General features: G+C 49.8%; 1 protein-coding gene across 2 annotated transcripts in view; it reads left to right on the top strand.

Annotated features, from left to right (window-relative positions):
- LOC139234015 (KAT8 regulatory NSL complex subunit 1-like) overlaps window positions 1-22687 on the top strand; it is a 217478-nt gene that overhangs the window by 20503 nt on the left and 174288 nt on the right. Inside the window, exon 1 of one of the 2 annotated variants that reach the window (XM_070864837.1) lies at window positions 19955-19996. The exons of the other annotated variant lie outside the window; for it this stretch is intronic. The gene's annotated coding sequence lies outside the window, so the exon portion shown is untranslated. Of the gene's footprint in view, window positions 1-19954; window positions 19997-22687 lie in introns of those variants that run through there. 2 annotated transcript variants of the gene reach the window in all.

Raw genomic sequence — 22687 nt, 5'->3', positions numbered from 1 at the left:
GAATTAGACTAACCAGCAACATTTGTTTAAATGGTGATGAGCTTGCAGTGGTGCAGGTGAACCCAGGCACTTTTCCCTTCTACCTTAGCTGCAGTAGGGGTAGTGAGTAACACCTGAAAAGGGCCCTCCCATCTCGGCTCCAATCCTTTTCGAACCCATTTCTTAATCAGAACATACTTTCCTGGAACCACGAGGGATGATTCAGGTAAAACTGGGAGGTCAAGGTGAGCCCCTCGAACCTGGTTGTGGGCTTCTCGCAGAACCTGAGTTAAGGAAAGAATGTATGTGGTCATCTCCTCAGTCATGTGGTGGAATTGGACAGTGGAGGGGACATTTTGATTCCAAGGGGTCCTTAAGGGCTTACCATAAATGACTTCAGCGGGGGTGAGTTTGGTTTTACCAGTTGGGGTAGTGCGTATCTGGAATAGGGCTATGGGAAGGAGTTTAAGCCAGTTTAGTCCAGTTGATGCTACTAGTTTTGCAAGTTTGTTTTTCAGAGTTTGATTAGCACGCTCAACCAGTCCTGCAGCTTGGGGTCGATAGGCACAATGTAGTTGCTGGTTGATGTGCATCTGGGAGCAGAATTCTTTGTTAACTTGGCCAATAAAGTGAGGGCCATTATCGGAACTCAGTCGCGCAGGGATACCATATCTAGGAACAATTTCCCTCATTAACACTTTAACAACAGTTTGAGCTTTATTGTCTAGGGTAGGATAAGCTTCAATCCATTTGCTGAATACATCCACTATTACTAACACATATTTATAATACTGCACCCTTTGCAACTCAATGTAGTCCAACTGCAAGGTCTCAAAGGGACCTTCTGGTAGGGGCGTCTTACCCAATATTCCGTTCAGATATCCACAAGAAGGCATACGGGATACTTGCCTTTATTAGCCGAGGCATAGAATATAAGAGCAGGGAGGTTAAGCTTGAACTGTACAAAACATCATCATCATCATTGGCAGTCCTTCGGGGTTGAGGATGACTTGCTTCCACACTAGAAATGACTTCTCGGGTGACTGAAGAGTCCAATGCGGGACCTACAGTCCCTGTCACAGGTGGGGCAGACGGTGGTTGAAGGAACAGGTGGGTGGGAAGCCTGGGTTGCCGAGCGCTCCTCCCACTGGCGATGCTTGGCTTCAGCTTGCTCCCGGTGAAGAGACTCGGTGTTCAGCGCCTTCCCGGATGCTTTTCCTCCACTCCGGGCGGTCTTGGGCCAGGGATCCCCAGGTGTCAGTGGCGATGTTACATTTTCCAAGGAGGCTTTGAGGGCATCCTTGAAGCGTTTCCTCTGCCCACCTGGGGCTCACTTGCCGTGTCGGAGCTCTGAGTAGAGCGCTTGATTTGGGAGTCTCGTGTCAGGCATACGGGTGATGTGGCCCATCTAGCGGAGCTGATCGAGCGTGGTCAGTGCTTCGATGCTACAAAACATTAGTTTGGACGCAGCTTGAGTACAGCGTGCAGTTCTGGTTACCGCATTACAGGAAAGATGTGATTGTACTCGAGAGGGTGCAGAGGAGATTTACCAAGATGTTGCCAGGACTGGAAAATTTTAGCTTGAGGATAGGTTGTATGGGGTGGTGGTGTTTTCTTTGGAACAGAGGAGGCTGAGGTGAGATTTAATTGAGGTGTATAAAATTATGAGGGGCCTCGACAGAGTGGATAGGAAGGACCTATTTCCCTTAGCAGAGGGGTCAACAACCAGGGGGCATAGATTTAAAATAATTGGTGGAAGGATTAGAGGGGAGTTGAGGAGAATTTCTTTAACCCAGAGAACAGTGGGTTCTGGAACACACTGCCTGAATTGCATTTAAAATTATTGGATATGCCCTTAAAAGTGCTGTAACTTGCAAGGCCACCGACCTAGAGCTGGAAAGTGAAATTAGGCTGGATAGCTATTTGTCGTCTGGCACAGATACGATGGGCCGAATGGTCTACGATTCTATGATCCTATGAGTCCTGTGCCGGTGCACCCTCAGAGATAGCGATCATCTTCCTCCACTGGCCGGACTCACTGTCTGTTGGACACTAGATGGGCCTGTGGGAAATTAAAGACCTGAATTAGAACTGTCATGGTGAGAATGTTTTAAGTTAACATTATGTACATGATCATATTTCACTGGCTGCTGACATCTAGTCAGCATGAGTGACTGTTGTATGCCTTGTGGCTGTGTGATATTTAATTCTGTCACCAGGTAGTGAGGAGCTCCCCATCTCTTCATCATCCACCAGCAGGCACACCAACACTCCACTTATCTCAAGTGCCTTTGCAGTGTGAGCATGGCGATGACTGGACGGCGACCTCCGGTTCTCTGCTTTTCCCTGGTTTCTGTGCTCTCTTCTCCTGCAAGGAGGGAAATAAGCCACCTTTGACGAAGAGTCATGGAATGAGTGGAACGGATAGATGGACAACATCTGTTAAGGGTGACAATGATCGAGAGGTGACACATTGCATTAAGATGAGGATGTGTGTCAATGGTGTATGGTCAGATGGGGATGTGAGGAAGTGCATAGACAGAGAGGGATGGGTGCATCTCCAAGGTACATTGGTGTGAGGAGTGATGTGCAGGAGTATGCTTGGGAAGGCAGAGTGAGGGGGTGACTGACACATCGGGTTGTCATTGAATGTGTCATTGTACTCACCTTTCCCATCCTCATGAGGTCATTGAATTTTTTCCTGCACTGTATCCAGGGGTATGAGACCACACTCCTGCTGCTCAACTCCTCTGCTGTGTCCAGGCTTGCCGCCTTCATCAGTGAGGCTGGCTTCTTCCTCCTATCAGCAAGGAGTAACATTTCCCTGCAGGCTCTAACACCTCAAGGCATGATGTCCAGGGAGGCATCACTTAAGCAAGGGGCATTTAATCCATTGAGACTCCATTGTATACAGTTAGTTATCTTTCTCCCACTGCCACAATCCTTCAACTTAAGGTATCAGCTGTGGCTCAATGCATAGCACTCTTGCCTCTGAGTCAGAAGACTGTAGGTTCAAGTCCGATTCCAGAGACATGTGCACAAAAATCTAGGTTTACACTCCAGTGATGCGCTATCGAACGTGCAGTCTTTTGGATGGGACGTAAAACCAAGGCCCTGTCTGCTCTCTCAGGTAGATGAAAAGGATCCTACGGCACTATTTTAAAGAAGAGCAGGTGAGTTATCCCCATTGTCCTGGCCAATATTTATCCCTCAACCTACATCACAACAATGACTACACCTGAAAAGTACTTCATTTGCTGTAAAGCGCTTTGGGATGTCCTGAGGTTGTGAAAGGCGCTGTATAAATGCAAGTCTTTTTTTTCTTTCAACTGTCTTCAACTTTGTTGTGTTCCTTTAAATACCTCAACTGAAATTGACCCATGTGTGTCGTCATCACCCCTGCTCGCGTTATTTGGTCGGGAAACCCGGAAGGCAGATGAAAATGCAGTGACTGGGTTAAAAAGCCACTGACAGACATGCTGCTGAAACTTCCGGGTTTCCCGCACATGAACGGACCCCCGCCCCGCACCCCCCCACCGCTCCCAGCACGTCTCCGGGTTAATATTCCGACTATAGGGTCTACAGTACAGGAACAGGCTATTCGGCCCAACTGGTCCATGACTCCTCCCACCCATCTTCATCTCCCCCTATCAGCATATCCTTCCATTCCTTCCCCCTCATTTGTTTATCTAGCCTCCCTTTAAATGCATCCATGCTATTCACCTCAATTACTCACTGTGGTCGTGAGCTCTGCATTCTGATCACTCTCTGGGTAAAGAAGTTTCTCCTGAGTTCCCAATTCGATTTATTAGTGATTATCTTACATTTCTGGCCCCGAGTTTTGATTTTCCCCACGCCTACCCTTTTGAACCATTTAATTATTTTTAAATAACCCTATAAGGTCACTCCTCAGTCTTTGCTTTTCGAGAGAAAAAGGCCCCAGCTTGTTGAATGTTTCCTGATAGTTATAACCCTTTAGTTCTGGTATCATCCTTGTGAATCTTTTTGCACCTTCTCCAGTGCCTTTATATCCTTTTTATAATATGGAGACCAGAACTGTGAACAACGGGGGTCTAATATAAGTTTAACATAACTTCTCTGCTTTTCTATTCTATCCGTCTGGAAATTGTAAAGTCCTGTCCCCTCAGTACAGATTCACACGAGGCATGTAGTGAAGTCAAGGTCACTCTGGACCTGCACCTTTATTTCACAGCTCTGGAATGCTGCACTTGCCTGAGACCTGACCTTATATACCTGTCTCTTGCAAGTGCACCCCTGGTGGTAAGGTATGCTGGTGGTTACAGGTCATGTCTTATTACAGTCATGTATAGCATGTTAGGATACAGTTATATATATTAATGTAAGATACATGACATCACCCTCCCCCAAGGTCTTATTGTCTTTATAGGTTCAGTCTCTCAGGTGGTCTACGCTCTCACGTGGAGCGTCTGAGTTGTGGTTCAATTGTTTGCCTTGGTGTCTGTTTTTCTTTGGGTGTGGTTGCTGGTATCTCGCCTGGGCTGTCTGTTTCGATTGGTGTGATTGTTGTTGACTCGCCTGGACTGTCTGGGATTGCCCTTTCCTCAGGTTGTTCCCTCTGTCTGTCCACTCGGTGTGGTGCGAGTTCCACATTGTAGTCTGCCTCTGGTTCCGCAGTGTTGGTAAATCTGCTTTTGACTTGGTCTACATGCCTCCAGCAGGTTTTGCCATTGTCCATTTGTACTACCAGTAGCCTGTTTCCTTCCTTGCCCGTTACTGTCCCTGCAAGCCATTTGGGACCCCTGCCATAGTTTAGTACAAACACTTTGTCCCCTATCTCATTCCATCTCCCCCTTGAATTTCTGTCATGGTACTCAGTCAGCATACGGCGCTTTGCCTCAACAATTTCGTGCATGTCTGGGAGGATTAATGAGAGCCTTGTTTTTAAAGTCCTTTTCATCAACAGTTGCGCGGGGGGAGATCCCAGTCAGTGAGTGCGAACGAGATCTATATGCCAGCAGCAGTCGCGACAGGCAACCCTGCAGCGTGGGACCTTGGATTTTAAGCATGCTCTGCACTGCTCTCTCCACTTGGCCGTTGGGAGGCCGGCTTGAACGGTGCCGTCTTGACGTGATTTATGCCGAGGTCAATTATAAAGTCTTGTAATTCTGCGCTGGTGAAGCACGGACCATTGTCACTGACCAATGTGTCAGGGATTCCGTGCGTTGCAAACATAGTAGCGAGGCTCTCCACAGTGGTGGAGGTTGTGCTTGAGTTTAAAATGGTGCATTCGATCCACTTTGAAAATGCATCTACAACTACGAGGAACATTTTGCCCATGAATGGGCCCGCATAGTCTACGTGCACCCGCGACCACGGTTTGGTAGGCCAGGGTCAGGGGCTCAGTGGAGCCTCCCTGGGGGCATTGCTGAGTTGGGCACAAATGGTGCACCTTCGGACGCAGAGCTCCCAAGTCCGCGTCAATACCAGGCCACCAGACATGGGATCTGGCTATGGCCTTCATGAGAACGATCCCCGGGTGCTCGCGGTGGAGCTCCTGGACAAATGCCTCTCTGCCTCGCAGAGGCATGACAACTCGGCTGCCCCACATCAGGCAGTCTGCTTGTAGTGATAGCTCATGCATTCGTCTGTGAAAGGGTTTTAATTCCTTGGGGCAGGCATTGCGAGCCTCTGCCCAGTCACCGGTTAGGACACATCTTTTTACTTAGGATAACGTGGGGTCGCTGGCCGTCCAGGCTCTGATTTGGCGAGCTGTCATGGGCGAACCTGTGGACTCAAAGGCATTGATTGCCATGACTATCTCACAGTCCTGTTTGTCAGACCCTTCCGTGGTCACCAGGGGTAGCCTGCTGAGCGTGTCGGCACAATTGTCTGTGCCTGGTCTGTGCCTTATTGTGTAGTCGTAGGACGCCAGCATGAGTGCCCACCGTTGAATTCGCGCCGAGGCGTTGGCATTTATTGCCTTGCTCTCGGATAGAAGGGATGTGAGGGGCTTGTGGTCGGTTTCTTACGAGAACTTGGCCCCAAAAAGGTATTGGTGCATCTTTTTGACACCGTACACGCAAGCAAGCGCCTCCTTCTCCACCATTCCGTACCCGCGCTCCGCCCGCGAAAGTGACCTGGAGGCATAAGCTATGGGTTGTAATTTGCCCGCACTGTTGACAAGTTGCAAAATGCACCCGATCCCATAGACTGACGCATCGCTGTGAGAACTAGCTTTTTATTGGGTCAAAGAAAGTCAAAACACTGTTGGAACACAAGGTTGCATGCCTTATTGAAGGCGCGTTCCTGGGCATCCCCCAAAACCAATTGCACCCCTTCCTGAGGAGCACATGGAGAGGCTCCAGCAGCGTGCTTAAGTTCTGCATAAAGTTCCCAAAGTAATTCAGTAGCCCGAGAAAGGCGCGCAGTTCTGAGACATTCCGGGGCCTGGGTGCCAGGCGAATTGCTTCTGTTTTGGACTCTGTTGGGCGGATTCCATCAGCGGCAATCCTTCTGCCCAAAAATTCAATCTCGGGTGCGAGAAACAGGCAATTGGACTTCTTGACTCGCAGGCCTACCTGATCCAACCGCTTTAGTACTTCCTCCAAATTATGGAGATGGGAGTCGGTGTCCCTGCCCGTGATAAGTATGTCGTCTTGAAATACAACCGTCCCCGGGATGGACTTGAGCAGACTCTCCATGTTGCGCTGGAATATGGCAGCTGCCGACCTGATGCCGAATGGGCATCGATTGTACATGAAAAGGCCTCGATGTGTGTTGATGGTGGTGAGTAGCTTGGATTCCTCTGTCAATTCTTGCATCGTATATGCAGATGTGAGGTCTAATTTTGAGAAAAGTTTACCTCCAGCCAATGTGGCAAATAAGTCTTCCGCTCTGGGCAGCGGGTACTGGTCCTGTAGGGAGACTCTGTTTATGGTAGATTTGTAGTCCCCACAGATTCGTACAGATCCATCAGGCTTTATGACTGGGACGATGGGACTTGCCCAGTCGCTAAATTCCACAGGTGATATAATGCCTTCCCGCAGAAGCCTGTCTAGTTCGTGTTCAATCTTTTCCCTCATCACAGAGGGTACAGCTCTGGCCTTGGTGATGGACCAGTCTAGCATCCTGTGTGATGTAGATTTTGACTTTAGCTCCTTTGAAAGTGCCCACACCTGGCTGAAAGAGATGTTCAAATTGCTTTATAACTGTTGAGCAGGAGGTCCATTCCTCTAATGACATGGCATGGACATCATCCCATTTCCAGTTTAGTTTTGCCAGCCAGCTTCTCCCCTGCAGTGCTGGGGGGTCTCCGGGGACAATCCACAGGGGAAGTCGGTTCACTGTCCCTTTGTGTGTGACAGAGAGCATGGCGCTGCCGAGGACTGGTACGATTTCTTTGGTATAGGTCTTTAGTGTGGTGTCAACCCTTGTGAGTTTTGGTCTGTCTCTTTTATGCGGCCACAGTTGTTCAAATTGTTGAGCGACCATAAGAGATTGACTCGCTCCCGTATCCAGCTCCATGTTGACAGATATCCCATTGAGTCGGACCCTCATCATTATAGGAGGCGTCCTGTTGTAGGAGCAGCGGCCATTGATCGTGTTGACCCACTGTACACTGCTGTCCTGGGTACTGTCCCCACCATCTTCTGGTCCACTTTCCGACCCATCCGATTCGTATACCAGCCGAGCTGCCGTTTTTTTGCACATGTGGGCCAAATGCCCTGTATATTCACAATTTCTGCAAACAGCCTGCTGAAATCGACATCTCCTTGACGAGTGCCCACCCCCACACCTCCAGCATAGACCTGTTCCATTGTTCAAAGAGTTCCCAAAGAATGAGCTGCGTCTAGCTGATCTCTCTTGAGCTTCTCTCAGTTTGTAGTTGATTGCTCGCATTGTGGGTTGATGAGGTGTCAACGGCCGTTCCTGTGGCCCTTGATGGCTTCTGCCTGCTATCGAGAGCCTGTTCTCCCGGTTTTGTCTGTGTGTGGCGGTAGCAGCTTGTTTAGTGCTGTGAACAACTTCTTCCGATATTTCGTGAGTTGTCGTACCTGCATTGTAAATCAACCTCATTCCTTCTTCCCCTCCCAAAAATGTCTGTGCAACCGGTGCTGCTGCCACTAAGGTCAGGTTCTTGGTCTCTATGAGCTTTCGGAATATGCCTGCATGGCGTATTCCTTCAATGAAAAAATCTCTCAGCATTTCTCTCCTCAGTTCATTGGAGAACTCACATAAACTAGCCAACCTCCGAAGTTCCGCCATGAAGTCGGGTATGCTCTGGCCCACACAGCGTCTGTAGTTGTAGAACCTATGTCTGGCCATGTGTAGGCTGCTCGCTGGTTTCAGGTGGTCTCTTACAAGTGTGCTCAATTCTTCAAACGACTTGCTTCTGGTTTCTCGGGGCCAACAGATCCTTCATTAAAGCGTATGTTTTCGAGCCACAGCTGGTCAAGAGATGGGCTCTTCTCTTGTCTGCCTTATCGTCGCCTAACCAGTCTTTGGTTACAAAGCTTTGCTGGAGCCTTTCTATAAAGTCTTCCCAATTGTCTCCCGCATTGTACTTTTCATCTGATCTGTTGTTCGCCATTCTGTAATCCCGTAACCCGTCGCCACTGTAAAGTCCTGTCCCCTCAGTACAGATTCACATGAGGCATGTCGTGAAGTCAAGGTCACTCTGGACCTGCACCTTTATTTCACAGCTCTGGAATGCTGCACTTGCCTGAGACCTGTCCTTATATACCTGTCTCTTGCAAGTGCACCCCTGGTGGTAAGGTATGCTGGTGGTTACAGGTCATATCTTATTACAGTCATGAATAGCATGTTAGGAAATAGTTATAAGGTCACTCCTCAGTCTTCGCTTTTCTAGAGAAAAGGGCCCCAGCTTGTTCAATCTTTCCTGATAGTTGTAACCCTTTAGTTCTGGTATCATCCTTGTGAATCTTTTTGCACCTTCTTTGCCTTTATATCCTTTTTATAATATGGAGACCAGAACTATGCACAACAGGGGTCTAATATAAGTTTAATATAACTTCTCTGCTTTTCTATTCTATCCGTCTGGAAATGAACCCCATTAGTGATTTGAATATCTCGTACCCACAGATCCCTCTGCTCCTCTACCCCATTTTGACACTTGGGCCCTGATATTTACTGGGGCGGGTTGTGTAGCAAGGAGGAGAGGTTTTGGTTGGGAAACCCGGAAGTCTGGAGAAACCCGGAGTTTTAACTCCATGACGTCTGTTTTTTTTAAACATGATCCCTGCATAGAAGCCAACCTGATAGGGAGCCAAAACCTGCCAATCGGGTGGGAAATGCTCTGGGGCAGGTAATGGGAGTGTGAGGGGTCGGTGGGGGAGGGGGGCAGTCATGGCCTCCTTCTGTGCTGTCTGATTCTATGTGCCCAATAGCAATGCAGAGGTGGGATATGAGTGGGGGCAGGGGAACGACAGTGGATGGCAAGTGGTCATGATACAAACCCACATGACATGATTTCACCTCAACTATTTAAAGGGCCAATGCACAGCTACAATGGTGGAGGAGTTTTGGCGTTCTGTGCATTGTGTTGTGTGAAGTACAAGTTGAATCAAAGAGGGGGATGGGAACCTGAGAACAATAGGGGAGGAAGTAAAGCTGAAATTGGAAAGCAAGAATGTCGAAAGCAAATCTGTAAGACAGAGGAAACAAGGGTTGGTAAGTAGTAATCAAGGAGGAATTCCTGTGCTAAATGGTATATACTTTAATGCAAGGAGTATGGTGAATAAGGCGGATGAGCTGAGAGCACAGATAGACACTTGGGAGTATGACATTAGAGCCATTGCAGAGACATGGCGGAAAGAGGTTTGGCAGCTCAATATTCCTGCTTACAGGATTTTTAGACATGACAGAGAGGGGGGTAAAAAGGGAGGGTTCGCGGTACTGATTTAAAGATATGATTACAGCAGTGAGGAGAGATGATATGTTAGAGGGATCTCAAATGAGGCCATATGGGTCGAACTGAAAAATAAAAAAGGAGCGATCACATTGCTGTCCGTGTATTATAGACCCCCAAACAGTGGAAGGGAGATAGAGGAGCAAATATGTCGGCAAATTGCTGTCAAGTGCAAAAACCATAGGGCAGTAATAGTGGGGGATTCAATTATCCTAATATTGATTGGGACAAATATAGTGGGTTCGGAATTCCTAAAATGCATTTAAGAGAACATTTTTAGTCAGTATGTAATAAGCCCAACATGGGAGGGGGCGGTTCTGGATTTAGTTTTGGGGAATGAAGCTGGGCAGGTGGAAGGGGTATTAGTGGGAGAGCACTTGGGTGCCAGTGACCATAATTCAGTCAGATTTAAGGTAGCTATGGATAAGGACAAGGATAGCCCAGGAATAAAAGTCCCAAATTGTGGAAAAGCTAACTTTGCTAAGTTGAAAATGATTTGATCACAGTAGACTGGAAATCAGTGTCGGAATAGTGGGAGGCATTCAAGGAGGAGATCCGGAAGGCTCAGGCCAAACATTTGCCCTGAAAGAAAAAGGGTGTGAATAATAATTCTAGGGCCCCCTGGATGTCGAGGGACTTACAGGGAGGATAAAAAAAAAAGGGACGCTTATGTCATATACCGACGGCTAAAAACTGTAGAATCTCTGGAGGAATATAGAAAGTTCAGAGGTGAAATTAAAAATGATATTAGGAATGCTAAGAGAGAGCATGAACAATTTTTGGCAAGTAAAATCAAGGAAAACCCAAAGATGTTCGATAAATATATTAAGAGCAAGAGGATAACAAAAGAAAGGGTAGGGCCTTTTAGAGAGGGTAATCTTTGTGTGTAGGCAGATGTTGGTATGGTTCTTAATGAATACTTTGCATCTGTTTTCACAAAGGAAAGTGGCTGGTGATTGGTAAATAGTTTTTCTTTTTTCTCTTCTATAACAGTAGTCAACTTTAGCATTGTTGCCAATTTAAGTGTATCTAAGGGTTAAGTCATGGCAGGAGAGCTCGGTCACGTGATATGCTCCTCCTGTACCATGTGGGAACTCGGACACTTCCGGTGTCCCTGACGACTACGTGTGCGGGAAGTGTATTCGCCTCCAGCTCCTGACAGTCCGCGTTGCGGAATTGGAGCTGAGGGTGGATTTACTCTGGAGCATCCACGATGCTGAGAATGAAGTGAGTAGCACGTGTAGCGAGTTGGTCTTACCGCAGGTGAAGGGTCCACAGCCAGATAGGGAATGGAAGACCAACAGGAAGAGCAGTGCAAGGACGGGAGTGCAGGGGTCCCCTGCAGTCATGCCCCTGCAAAACAGATACACCACTTTGAGTACTGTTGAGGGGGATGACTCATCAGGGGAGGGCAGCAGCCAAGTTCATGGCACCATGGCTGGCTCTGCTGCACAGGAGGGCAGTAAAAAGAGTGGGAGAGCGATAGTGATAGGGGATTCAGTGGTAAGGGGAATAGATAGGCGTTTCTGCGGCCGCAACCGAGACTCCAGGATGGTATGTTGCCTCCCTGGTGCAAGGGTCAAGGATGTCTCGGAGCGGGTACAGGACATTTTGAAAAGGGAGGGTGAACAGCCAGTTGTCGTAGTGCACATTGGTACCAACGATATAGGTAAAAAAAGGGATGAGGTCCTACGAGACGAATTTAAGGAGCTCGGAGATAAATTAAAACGTAGGACCTCAAAAGTAGTAATCTCTGGATTGCTACCAGTGCCACGAGCTAATCAGAGTAGGAATCGCAGGATAGCTCAGATGAATGCATGGCTTGAGCAGTGGTGCAGCAGGGAGGGATTCAAATTCCTGGGGCATTGGAACCGGTTCTGGGGGAGGTGGGACCAGTACAAACCGGACGGTCTGCACCTGGGCAGGACCAGAACCAATGTCCAAGGGGGAGTGTTTGCTAGTGCTGTTGGGGAGGAGTTAAACTAATATGGCAGGGGGATGGGAACCAATGCAGGGAGACAGAGGGAACAAAATGGAGACAAAAGCAAAAGACAGAAAGGAGATGAGTAAAAGTGGAGGGCAGAAAAACCCAAGGATAAAAACAAAAAGGGCCACTGCACAGTAAAATTCTAAAGGGTCAAAGTGTAATAAAAAGGCAAACATGAAACCTCAGTGCCTCAATGCAAGGAGTATTCGGAATCCAGGAGACGGCTCTGAGCTAGTTAGAGTGGGTGAGAGCTCAGATGAACAGGACCTCAAGAAAGAATGCAAAAGGCAGGAGGTAACAGAGCAGAGTAGCACTGGGGTAAGTGTAAACCACAGGTGATAGGAAGGGACAATATGTATGAATATAAAGGGGCTGCAGGAGGGGTCAAAACTAAAAATCATGGTTTAAAAACTAGTATTAAAACACTCTACCTAAACACACGCAGCATTCGAAATAAAGTAAATGAGTTGACGGCACAAATCATTACAAATGGGTATGATTTGGTGGCCATTACAGAAACGTGGTTGCAGGGGGGCCAAAACTGGGAATTAAACATACAGGGGTATCTGACAATTTGGAAAGATAGACAAGAAGGGAAAGGAGGTGGGGTAGCTCTATTAATAAAGGATGTAATCAGGGCAGTTGTGAGAGACGATATTGGCTCTAATGAACAAAATGTTGAATCATTGTGAGTGGAGATTAGAGATAGTAAGGAGAAAAAGTCACTGGTGGGCATAGTATATAGGCCCCCAAATAATAACTTCACGGTGGGGCAGGCAATTATCAAGGGAATAATGGAGGCATGTGAAAAAGGAACGGCAGTAATCATGGGGGATTTTAACCTACATATCGATTGGTCAAATCAAATCGCACGGGGTAGCCTTGAGGAGGAATTCATAGAATGCATACGGGATTGTTTCTTAGAACAGTATGTTACAGAACCTACAAGGGAGCAAGCTATCTTAGATCTGGTCCTGTGTAATGAGACAGGAATAATAAATGATCTCCTCGTAAAAGATCCTCTCGGAATGAGTGGTCACAGTATGGTTGAATTTGTAATACAGATTGAGGGTGAGGAAGTGTCTCAAACGAGCATACTATGCTTAAACAAAGGGGACTACAGTGGGATGAGGGCAGAGTTGGCTAAAGTAGACTGGGAACACAGACTAAGCGGTGTCACAATTGAGGAACAGTGGAGGACTTTTAAGGAGCTCTTTCATAGTGCTCAACAAAAATATATTTCAGTGAAAAAGAAGGGCGGTAAAAGAAGGGATAACCAGCCGTGGATAACCAAGGAAATAAAGGAGAGTATCAAATTAAAAACCAATGCGTGTAAGGTGGCCAAGGTTAGTGGGAAACGAGAAGATCGGGAAAATTTTAAACGACAGCAAAGAATGACTAAGAAAGCAATAAAGAAAGGAAAGATAGATTACGAATGTAAACTTGCGCAAAACATAAAAACAGATAGTAAAAGCTTTTACCGATATATAAAACGGAAAAGAGTGACGAAAGTAAATGTTGGTCCCTTAGAAGATGAGAAGGGGGATTTAATAATGGGAAATGTGGAAATGGCTGAGACCTTAAACAATTATTTTGCTTCGGTCTTCATAGTGGAAGACACAAAAACCATGCCAAAAATTGCTGATCACGGGAATGTGGGAAGGGAGGACCTTGAGATAATCACTATCACTAGGGGGGTAGTGCTGGACAGGCTAATGGGACTCAAGGTAGACAAGTCCCCTGGTCCAGATGAAATGCATCCCAGGGTATTAAAAGAGATGGCGGAAGTTATAGCAGATGCATTCGTTATAATCTACCAAAATTCTCTGGATTCTGGGGAGGTACCAGCGGATTGGAAAGCAGCTAATGTAACGCCTCTGTTTAAAAAAGGGGGCAGACAAAAGGCAGGTAACTATAGGCCGGTTAGGTTAACATCTGTAGTGGGGAAAATGCTTGAAGCTATCATTAAGGAAGAAATAGCGGGACATCTAGATAGGAATAGTGCAATCAAGCAGACGCAACATGGATTCATGAAGGGGAAATCATGTTTAACTAATTTACTGGAATTCTTTAAGGATATAACGAGCATGGTGGATAGAGGTGTACCGATGTATGTGGTGTATTTAGATTTTCAAAAGACATTCGATAAGGTGCCACACCAAAGGTTACTGCAGAAGATAAAGGTACGCGGAGTCAGAGGAAATGTTTTAGCATGGATAGAGAATTGGCTGGCTAACAGAAAGCAGAGAGTCGGGATAAATGGGTCCTTTTCGGGTTGGAAATCGGTGGTTAGTGGTGTGCCACAGGGATCGGTGCTGGAACCACAACTGTTTACAATATACATAGATGACCTGGAAGAGGGGACAGAGTGTAGTGTAACAAAATTTGCAGATGACACAAAGATTAGTGGGAAAGCGGGTTGTGTAGAGGACACAGAGAGGCTGCAAAGAGATTTAGATAGGTTAAGCGAATGGGCTAAGGTTTGGCAGATGGAATACAATGTCGGAAAATGTGAGGTCATTCACCTTGGGGAAAAAAAAAACAGTAAAAGAGAATATTATTTGAATGGGGAGAAATGATAACATGCTGCGGTGCAGAGGGACCTGGGGGTCCTTGTGCATGAATCCGAAAAAGTTAGTTTGCAGGTGCAGCAGGTAATCAGGAAGGCGAACGGAATGTTGGCCTTCATTGCGAGAGGGATGGAGTACAAAAGCAGGGAGGTCCTGCTGAAACTGTATAGGGTATTGGTGAGGCTGCACCTGGAGTACTGCGTGCAGTTTTGGTCACCTTACTTAAGGAAGGATATACTAGCTTTGGAGTGGGTACAGAGACGATTCACGAGGCTGATTCCGGAGATGAGAGGGTTACCTTATGATAATAGATTGAGTAGACTGGGTCTTTACTCATTGGAGTTCAGAAAGATGAGTGATGATCTTATCGAAACATTTAAAATAATAAAAGGGATAGACAAGGTAGAGGCAGAGAGGTTGTTTCCACTGGTCGGGGAGACTAGAACTAGGGGGCACAGCCTTCAAAATACGGGGGAGCCAATTTAAAACCGAGTTGAGAAGGAATTTCTTCTCTCAGAGGGTTGTGAATCTGTGGAATTCTCTGCCCAAGGAAGCAGTTGAGGCTAGCTCATTGAATGTATTCAAATCACAGATCGATAGATTTTTAACCAATAAGGGAATGAAGGGTTACGGGGAGCGGGCGGGTGAGTGGAGCTGAGTCCACGGCCAGATCAGCCATGATCTTGTTGAATGGCGGAGCAGGCTCGAGGGGCTAGATGGCCTCCTCCTGTTCCTAATTCTTGTGTTCTTATGTAATGCAGTTACTGCTATCGAGGAGGAGTGTGAAATTCTGGATGAAATAAACATCGTGAGAGAGGAGGTATTAAGGTGTTTGGCAGCTTTGAAAGTGGATAATTCCCCAGGCCCGAATGAAATGCATCCCAGGCTGTTCAGCGAAGCAGAAGGGGAAATAGCAGAGGCCTTGACCATTACTTTCCAGTCTTCTTTGGATTCAGACAGGGTGCCGGAGGACTGGAGGATTGCTCATGTCGTACCCTTGATTAAGAAGGGAGAAAGGGATAGGTCGAGTAATTACAGGCCTGTCAGCCTTACCTCAGTGGTGGGAAAATTATTAGAAAAAATCCTGAAGGACAGGATAAATCTACATTTAGAAAGACAAGGATCAATCAGGGACAGTCAGCACCGATTTGTTAAGGGAAGATCGTGTTTGACTAACCTGATTGAATTTTTGGAGGCGGTAATCAGGAGGATTGATGAGGCGAGTGCGTATGATGTAGTATTGATGAGGCGAGTGCGTATGATGTAGTATATATGGATTTTAGCAAAGCTTTTGATAAGGTCTCACATGGCAGACTGGTCACGAAGGTAAAAGCCCATGGGATTCAGGGCAAAGTGGCTAGTTGGATCCAAAATTGGCTTAGTGCATAGGAATATAAGAAATAGAAGCAGGAATAGGCCATATGGCCCCTCGATCCTGCTCCGCCATTTAATACAATCATGGCTGATCCAATCATGGACTCAGGTCCACTTCTCTGCCCGCTCCCCATAACCCCTTATTCCCTTTTCATTTAAGAAACTCTCTCTCTCTCTCTCAAATTTATTCAATGTCCTAGCTTCCACAGCTCTCTGAGGCAGCGAATTCCACAGATTTACAACCTTCTGAGAGAAGAAATTTCTTCTCATCTCAGTTTTAAATGGGTGGTCCCTTATTGTAAGATTATGCTCCCTAGTTCTAGTCTCCCCTATCCGTGGAAACATCCTCTCTGCATCCACCTTGTCAAGCGCCCTTGTAATCTTATACGTTTCGATAAGATCATCTCTCATTCTTCTGAATTCCAATGAGCAGAGGCCCAACCTATTCAACCTTTCCTCATAAGTCATCCCCCTCATCTCCGGAATCAACCTTGTGAACCTTCTCTGAACTTCCTCCAAAGCAAGTATATCCTTTCTTAAATACGGAAACCAAAACTGCACGCAGTATTCCAGGTGTGACTTCACCAATACCCTGTATAACTGCAGCAAGACGTCTCTGCTTTTATACTCCATCCCCTTTGCAATAAAGGCCAAGATTCCATTGGCCTTCCTGATCACTTGCTGTACCTGCATACTATCCTTTTGTGTTTCATGCACAACTACCCCCAGGTCCCGCTGTACTGCAGCACTTTGCAATCTTTCTCCATTTAAATAATAACTTGCACTTTGGCAGAAAAAAAATTAAAGAGCATGACCTCACACTTTCCAACATTATATTCCATCTACCAAATTTTTGCCCATTCAGTTAGCCTGTCCATGTCCTTTTGCAGATTTTTAGCATCCTCCTCACACATTGCTTTTCCTCCCATCTTTGTATCATCAGCAAACCTGGCTACATTACACTCGGTCCCTCGTCCAAGTCGTTAATATAGATTGTAAATAGTTGGGGTCCCAGCATTGATCCCTACGGCACCCCACGAGTTACTGATTGCCAACCCGAGACCGAACCATTTATCCTGACACTCTGTTTTCTGTTCGTTAGCCAATCCTCTATCCATGCTAATATATTACCCCCAACCCCGTGAACTTTTATTTTGTGCAGTAACCTTTTCTGTGGCACCTTGTCAAATGCCTTCTGGAAGTCCAAATACACCACATCCACTGGTTCCCCTTTATCCACCCTGTTCGTTACATCCTCAAAGAATTCCAGCAAACTGTCAAACATGACTTCTGTTGTGTGTGGAAGAACTCCACGAGGCTGAGTACTGTGAGCTAAACTTAGTGTGACCTTAGTCTTGTTTATTACACCTCCAGAGTAACAAGGCACCCTGGAGTTGTAATTCATCAACTTGTAATTAATCAAGTACAGTCAGCATGGATTTGTTAAGGGAAACGTCGTGTTTGATTAACTTGATTGAATTTTTCGAGGAGGTAACCAAGAGGGTCGATGTGGGCAGTGCGTCTGATGTCGTGTATATGAATTTTAGCAAAGCTTTTGATAAGGTCGCACATGGCGGACTGGTCACGAAAGTAAAAGCCCATGGGATCCAGGGCAAAGTGGCAAGTTGGATCCAGAATTGGCTCAGAGGCAGGAAGCAAAAGGTAATGGTTGATGGATGTTTTTGTGACTGGAAGGATATTTCCAGTGGGGTTCCACAGGGCTCAGTACTGGGTCCCTTGCTTTTTGTGGTATACATCAATGATCGAGATTTGAATATGGGGGTATGATTAAGAAGTTTGCAAATGACAATAAAATTTGCTGTGTGGTTCATAATGAAGAGGACAGTCATGGGCTGCAGGAGGATATCAATCTACTGGTCAGGTGGACAGAACAGTGGCAAATGGAATTTAATTTGGAGAATGCACTTGGGGAGGGCTAATAAGGAAAGGTTATACAAATTAAGCGGTCGGCCGCTTAATAGTGTAGATGGACAAAGGGACCTTGGAGTGCTTGTCCATAGATCCCTGAAAGTAGCAGGCCAGGTGGATAAGGTGGTTAAGAAGGCATACGGAATGCTTGCCTTTATTGGCCGAGGCATCGAATACAAGAGTAGGGAGGTTATGCTTAAATTGTATAATACACTGATTAGGCCACAGCTGGAGTACTGCGTGCAGTTCTGGTCGCCGTATTATCGGAAGGACGTGATTGCACTAGAGAGGGTGCAGAGGAGATTTACTAGGATGCTGCCTGGAATGAAGAATCTTGGGTATGAGGACAGATTGGATAGGCTGGGTTTGTTCTCCTTGGAACAGAGGAGGCTGAGGGGAGACCTCATTGAGGTGTACAACATTGTGAGGGGCTTATTTCCCTTGGTGGAGGGGTCAATTATGAGGGGCATAGGTTTAAGGTGGTTGGTGGATGGTTTAGAGGGGATTTGAGGCAAAGCTTCTTTACGAAGAGGGTTATGAGCGTCTGGAACTCACTGCCTGGAAAGGTGGTCGAGGCAGAATCCCTCACCATGTTTAAAAGGTGCTTGGATGGGCACTTTACGGACTTAGAGCTGGTAAGAAGGATTAAACTGGATAAACGCCTGTTGGCTGGCGCAGATACGATGGTAAGTACTTCAGGGAATCTAATATGGCCAGAGTGATCTCCTGGAGTAGTTTTGATCACCTGGATGGGTCAGAGAGGAATTTTTCCCAGATTTATTTTCCCCCAATTGGCCTGGGTTTTTAGCTGTTTTTCTGCCTCTCCCAGGAGATCGCTCTGTGTGGGATGAAATGTAAAATGTTGCGATGCTTGGGGTGTCGCGGTTGTGTCGGGTCAGACTCGTTGGGCTGGTGCTCTTTATCTGTCCAGCATTGTACATTGTTCATAGGTTTATCGGTAACCTTCGGGGTTGGTGACTGAGGGCCGTGCGACTCTTTGTCGGCCGGCACAGACACGATGGGCCAAAATGGCCTCCTCCTGCGCTGTAAATGTCTATGTTTCTAAAGGCTGCCCCCAGATGTACTGCTGGGTGCAGTAAGCATAAGGAAATAGGTCCTGTTCCTTCGCAATGGGAAACATTAACTGCTGGCATAAAGAAGGTGTGGATGGAGGTGGCCCAAGAGGTGAGCAGCAGGACTGTGATCAAGAGGACTTCGAAAAACTGCAGAAAGCATTTTAATGACCGAACCAGGTCTGGAAAGGTGAGCAAAATTGAAGATTCATCGATATCCTCTCGTGCCCCTCCCTCACTCTGCCTTGTCAAGCGTACCTCATCACATCACTGCGCACACCCACTTAAATGTCAAGAACACCCATCGTTCCGTTTCTGTGCACTTCTTCACCTCCCGCTTCCTCCATCCTCCACTGCCACTCATCCCAAACCTTACATAATGTGATCCCTCCTCAGTCAGCTCCCAGATTCTCAGCACACATCCTCAAATGCTACCTGTGCCTCTCATGCCTCTGCCTGATAGTCATCCTCACTGAATGAACTGCATCCATCGGCTGAACACATGGAGAAGAGAGCCCAAAATACAAGGGAGAGGGCAAGGACCAGAGACAGGCTGCCACGTATCGTGGTGCTCACAAGTGCCGAACAGGAGTCTTTGGCTATAAGTGAGCACTGGAGAGACTCAGACTTCACTGCCATAGTAACGGCATTAATCTCATCGATCCATAACTGCTACAAAACCAAGTCATGTTGACTTGATTTCAGCTCCGAATTAAATATGATCACCTTAATCATGTGTATTTGAATATTTGTGCATTCCCATCACTAAATCATATCCGTCTCTTCTCTCCTCTCGGGCCATCACGCGAAGAACAACAGCCCCAGCATTGAGAAAGAAAGAAAGACTTGCATTTATATAGCACCTTTCATGACCACCGGACGTCTCAAAGTGCTTTACAGCCGACAAAATACTTTTGGAGTGTAGCCACTGTTGTAATGTGGGAAACGCTTTGACAGTGATGGCGAGGTTCCTCGGAGGAGCTCATTCCTTCTGAGAGTGCACTGTCAAAGGACACATGCTTACCAGACACCAGAGAGTGGTAACGGATTGCTGTGGACAGTCTGCGTCAGAGGGCACAATTCTCTCCAACCTCTGCTCAGCTGGACAGAGATGCTGAACCCTGGGGCGTCGCTGAAAAGGATAATCATTGAGGGACAGCAGCAAATGTGTGAGGTACTGGCAGTCCTGCAGGCACTCTTTCCACAATATCAGAGAGGATGGGGTAGTGCAGCTCAAGCAGGCCATCACGAGGATGTGTTCCATGGATAGAGTGGTCTCCTCCCTGCGACCCTGACCATGGCCATGTCGACTCTGGATGCTGATGCGTCTGCCGCCTCTCTTTCCCCTCCCCCTCTCTTTCCCCCCTCTCCCTCTCTTCCCCCCTCTCCCTCTCTTCCCCCCCTCTCCCTCTCTTCCCCCCTTCTCCCTCTCTTCCCCCCCTCCCTCTCTTCCCCCCTCCCCCCTCTCCCTCTCTTCCCCCCCTCCCCCTCTCCCTCTCTTTCCCCCCTCCCCCCTCCCCCTCCCTCCCCCCCCCTCTCCCCTCCCCTCCCTCCCTCCCCCCCCCCTCCCTCTCCCCCCCCCCCCCTCCCTCCCCTCCCCCCCCCTCTCCCCCCCCTCTCTCCCCCCTCTCTCCCCCTCCCCCCTCTCTCCCCCTCCCCCTCCCCCCTCCCCCCTCTCCCCCTCCCCCCTCCCCCTCTCCCCCTCTCCCCCTCCCCCTCCCTCCTCCCCTCCCTCCCTCCCTCCCCCCCTCCCCCCCCTCTTTCCCCCCTCTCCCCCTCCTCCCTCCCCCCCCTCTCTCCCCCTCCCTCCCTCCCCCCTCCCTCCCTCCCTCCCCCTCCCTCCCTCCCCCTCTCACCTCCTTCCCTCACCCCCCCTCTCACCTCCTCCCTCACCCCCCTCCCTCCTTCCCTCACACCCCTCCCTCCCTCCCTCACCCCCCTCCCTCCCTCCCTCACGCTCCTCCCTCCCTCACCCTCCCTCCCCCCCTCACCCTCACTCCCCCTCCTTCCCTCACCCCCCTCTCACCTCCTTCAATCACCCCCCTCCCTCCTTCCCTCACCCCCCTCCCTCCCTCCCTCACCTCCCTCCCTCCCCCTCCCTCCCTCTCCCTCTCCCCCTCCCTCCCTCCCTCTCCCTCCCCCCCTCCCTCCCTCTCCCCCTCCCTCCCTCTCCCTCTCCCTCCCCCCCTCCCTCCCTCTCCCCCCCCCCTTCCCTCCCTCTCCCCCTCCCTCCCTCTCCCCCCTCCCTCCCTCTCCCTCTCCCTCCTCTCCCCCTCCCCCTCCCCCTCCCTCCCTCCTCCCCCTCCCCCTCCCCTCCCCCCTCTAACCCCCTCTCTCCCTCCCCCCCCCTCCCTCCTCCCTCCCTCCCTCCCTCCCCCTCCCTCCTCCCTCCCTCCCCCCTCCCTCCCCCCTCCCTCCCTCCCCCCTCCCCCCTCCCTCCCTCTCTCCCTCCCTCCCTCCCTCCCCCCTCACTCCCCCCTCCTCCCTCCCCTCCCTCCCTCCCTCCCTCTCCCCCTCCCTCCCTCCCTCCCTCCCTCCCTCCCCTCCCCCCCTCCCTCCCTCTCCCCCCCCGCCCTCCCTCTCCCCCCCTCCCTCCCTCCCTCTCCCCCTCCCTCCCTCTCCCTCCCTCCCTCCCTCTCCCCTCCCTCCCTCCCCTCTCCCCTCCCCTCCCTCCCTCCCTCTCCCCCCCTCCCCTCTCCCCCTCCCTCCCTCCCTCCCTCTCCCCCTCCCTCTCCCCTCCCTCCCTCTCCCCTCCCTCCCTCCCTCTCCCCCTCCCTCCCTCCCTCTCCCCCTCCCTCCCTCCCTCCCTCCCTCCCTCTCCCCCTCCCTCCCTCTCCCCCTCCCTCCCTCTCCCCCTCCCTCCCTCCCTCTCCCCCCCTCCTCTCCCCCTCCCTCCCTCCCTCTTCCCCCTCCCTCTCCCTCCCTCCCTCCCTCCTCCCTCCCTCCCTCCCCCCTCCCTCCTCTCCCCTCCCTCCTCCCCCTCCCCCTCCCTCCCTCTCCCCCTCCCTCCCTCCCTCTCCCCTCCCTCCCTCCCTCTCCCCCTCCCTCCCTCCCTCTCCCCCTCCTCCTCTCCCCTTTCCCCTCCCTCTCCCTTTCCCCTCCCTCCCTCTCCCTTTCCCCCTCCCTCCCTCTCCCTTTCCCCCTCCCTCCCTCTCCCTTTCCCCCTCCCTCCCTCTCCCTTTCCCCCTCCCTCCCTCTCCCTTTCCCCCTCCCTCCTCTCCCCCCTCCCTCCCTCTCCCTTTCCCTCCTCCCTCCCTCTCCCTCTCCCTCCCTCTCCCTCTCCCTCCCTCTCCCTTTCCCCCTCCCTCCTCTCCCCTTTCCCCTCCCTCCCTCTCCCTTTCCCCCTCCCTCCCTTTCTCCCTCCCTCCCTTTCTCCCTCCCTCCCTTTCTCCCTCCCTCCCTTTCTCCCTCCCTCCCTCCCTCCCTTTCCCCCTCCCTCCCCTCCCTCCCTTTCCCCCTCCCTCCCTCCCTTTCCTCCCTCCCTCCCTCCCTTTCCCCTCCCTCCCCTCCCTCCCTTCCCCTCCCCCTCCCCTCCCTCCCTTTCCCCCTCCCTCCCTTTCCCCCTCCCTCCCTTTCCCTCCCCTCCCTCCCTTTCCCCCTCCCTCCCTTTCCCCCTCCCTCCCTTTCCCCCTCCCTCCCTCCCTCCCTTTCCCCCTCCCTCCCTCCCTCCCCTTCCCCCTCCTCCCTCCCTCCCTTTCCCCCTCCCTCCCTTCCCCCTCCTCCCTCCCTCCCTTTCCCCTCCCTCCCTCCCTCCCTTTCCCCCTCCCTCCCTCCCTCCCTTTCCCCCTCCCTCCCTCCCTCCCTTTCCCCCTCCCTCCCTCCCTCCCTCCCTCCCTCCTTTCCCCCTCCCTCCCTCCCTCCCTTT

Source organism: Pristiophorus japonicus, chromosome 21 (genome assembly GCF_044704955.1).
Source record: "Pristiophorus japonicus isolate sPriJap1 chromosome 21, sPriJap1.hap1, whole genome shotgun sequence".
Classification (NCBI taxonomy): Eukaryota; Metazoa; Chordata; class Chondrichthyes; family Pristiophoridae; genus Pristiophorus; species Pristiophorus japonicus.
The sequence above is the reverse complement of the archived record's forward strand: the minus strand, read 5'-3'. Positions and strand labels throughout refer to the sequence as shown.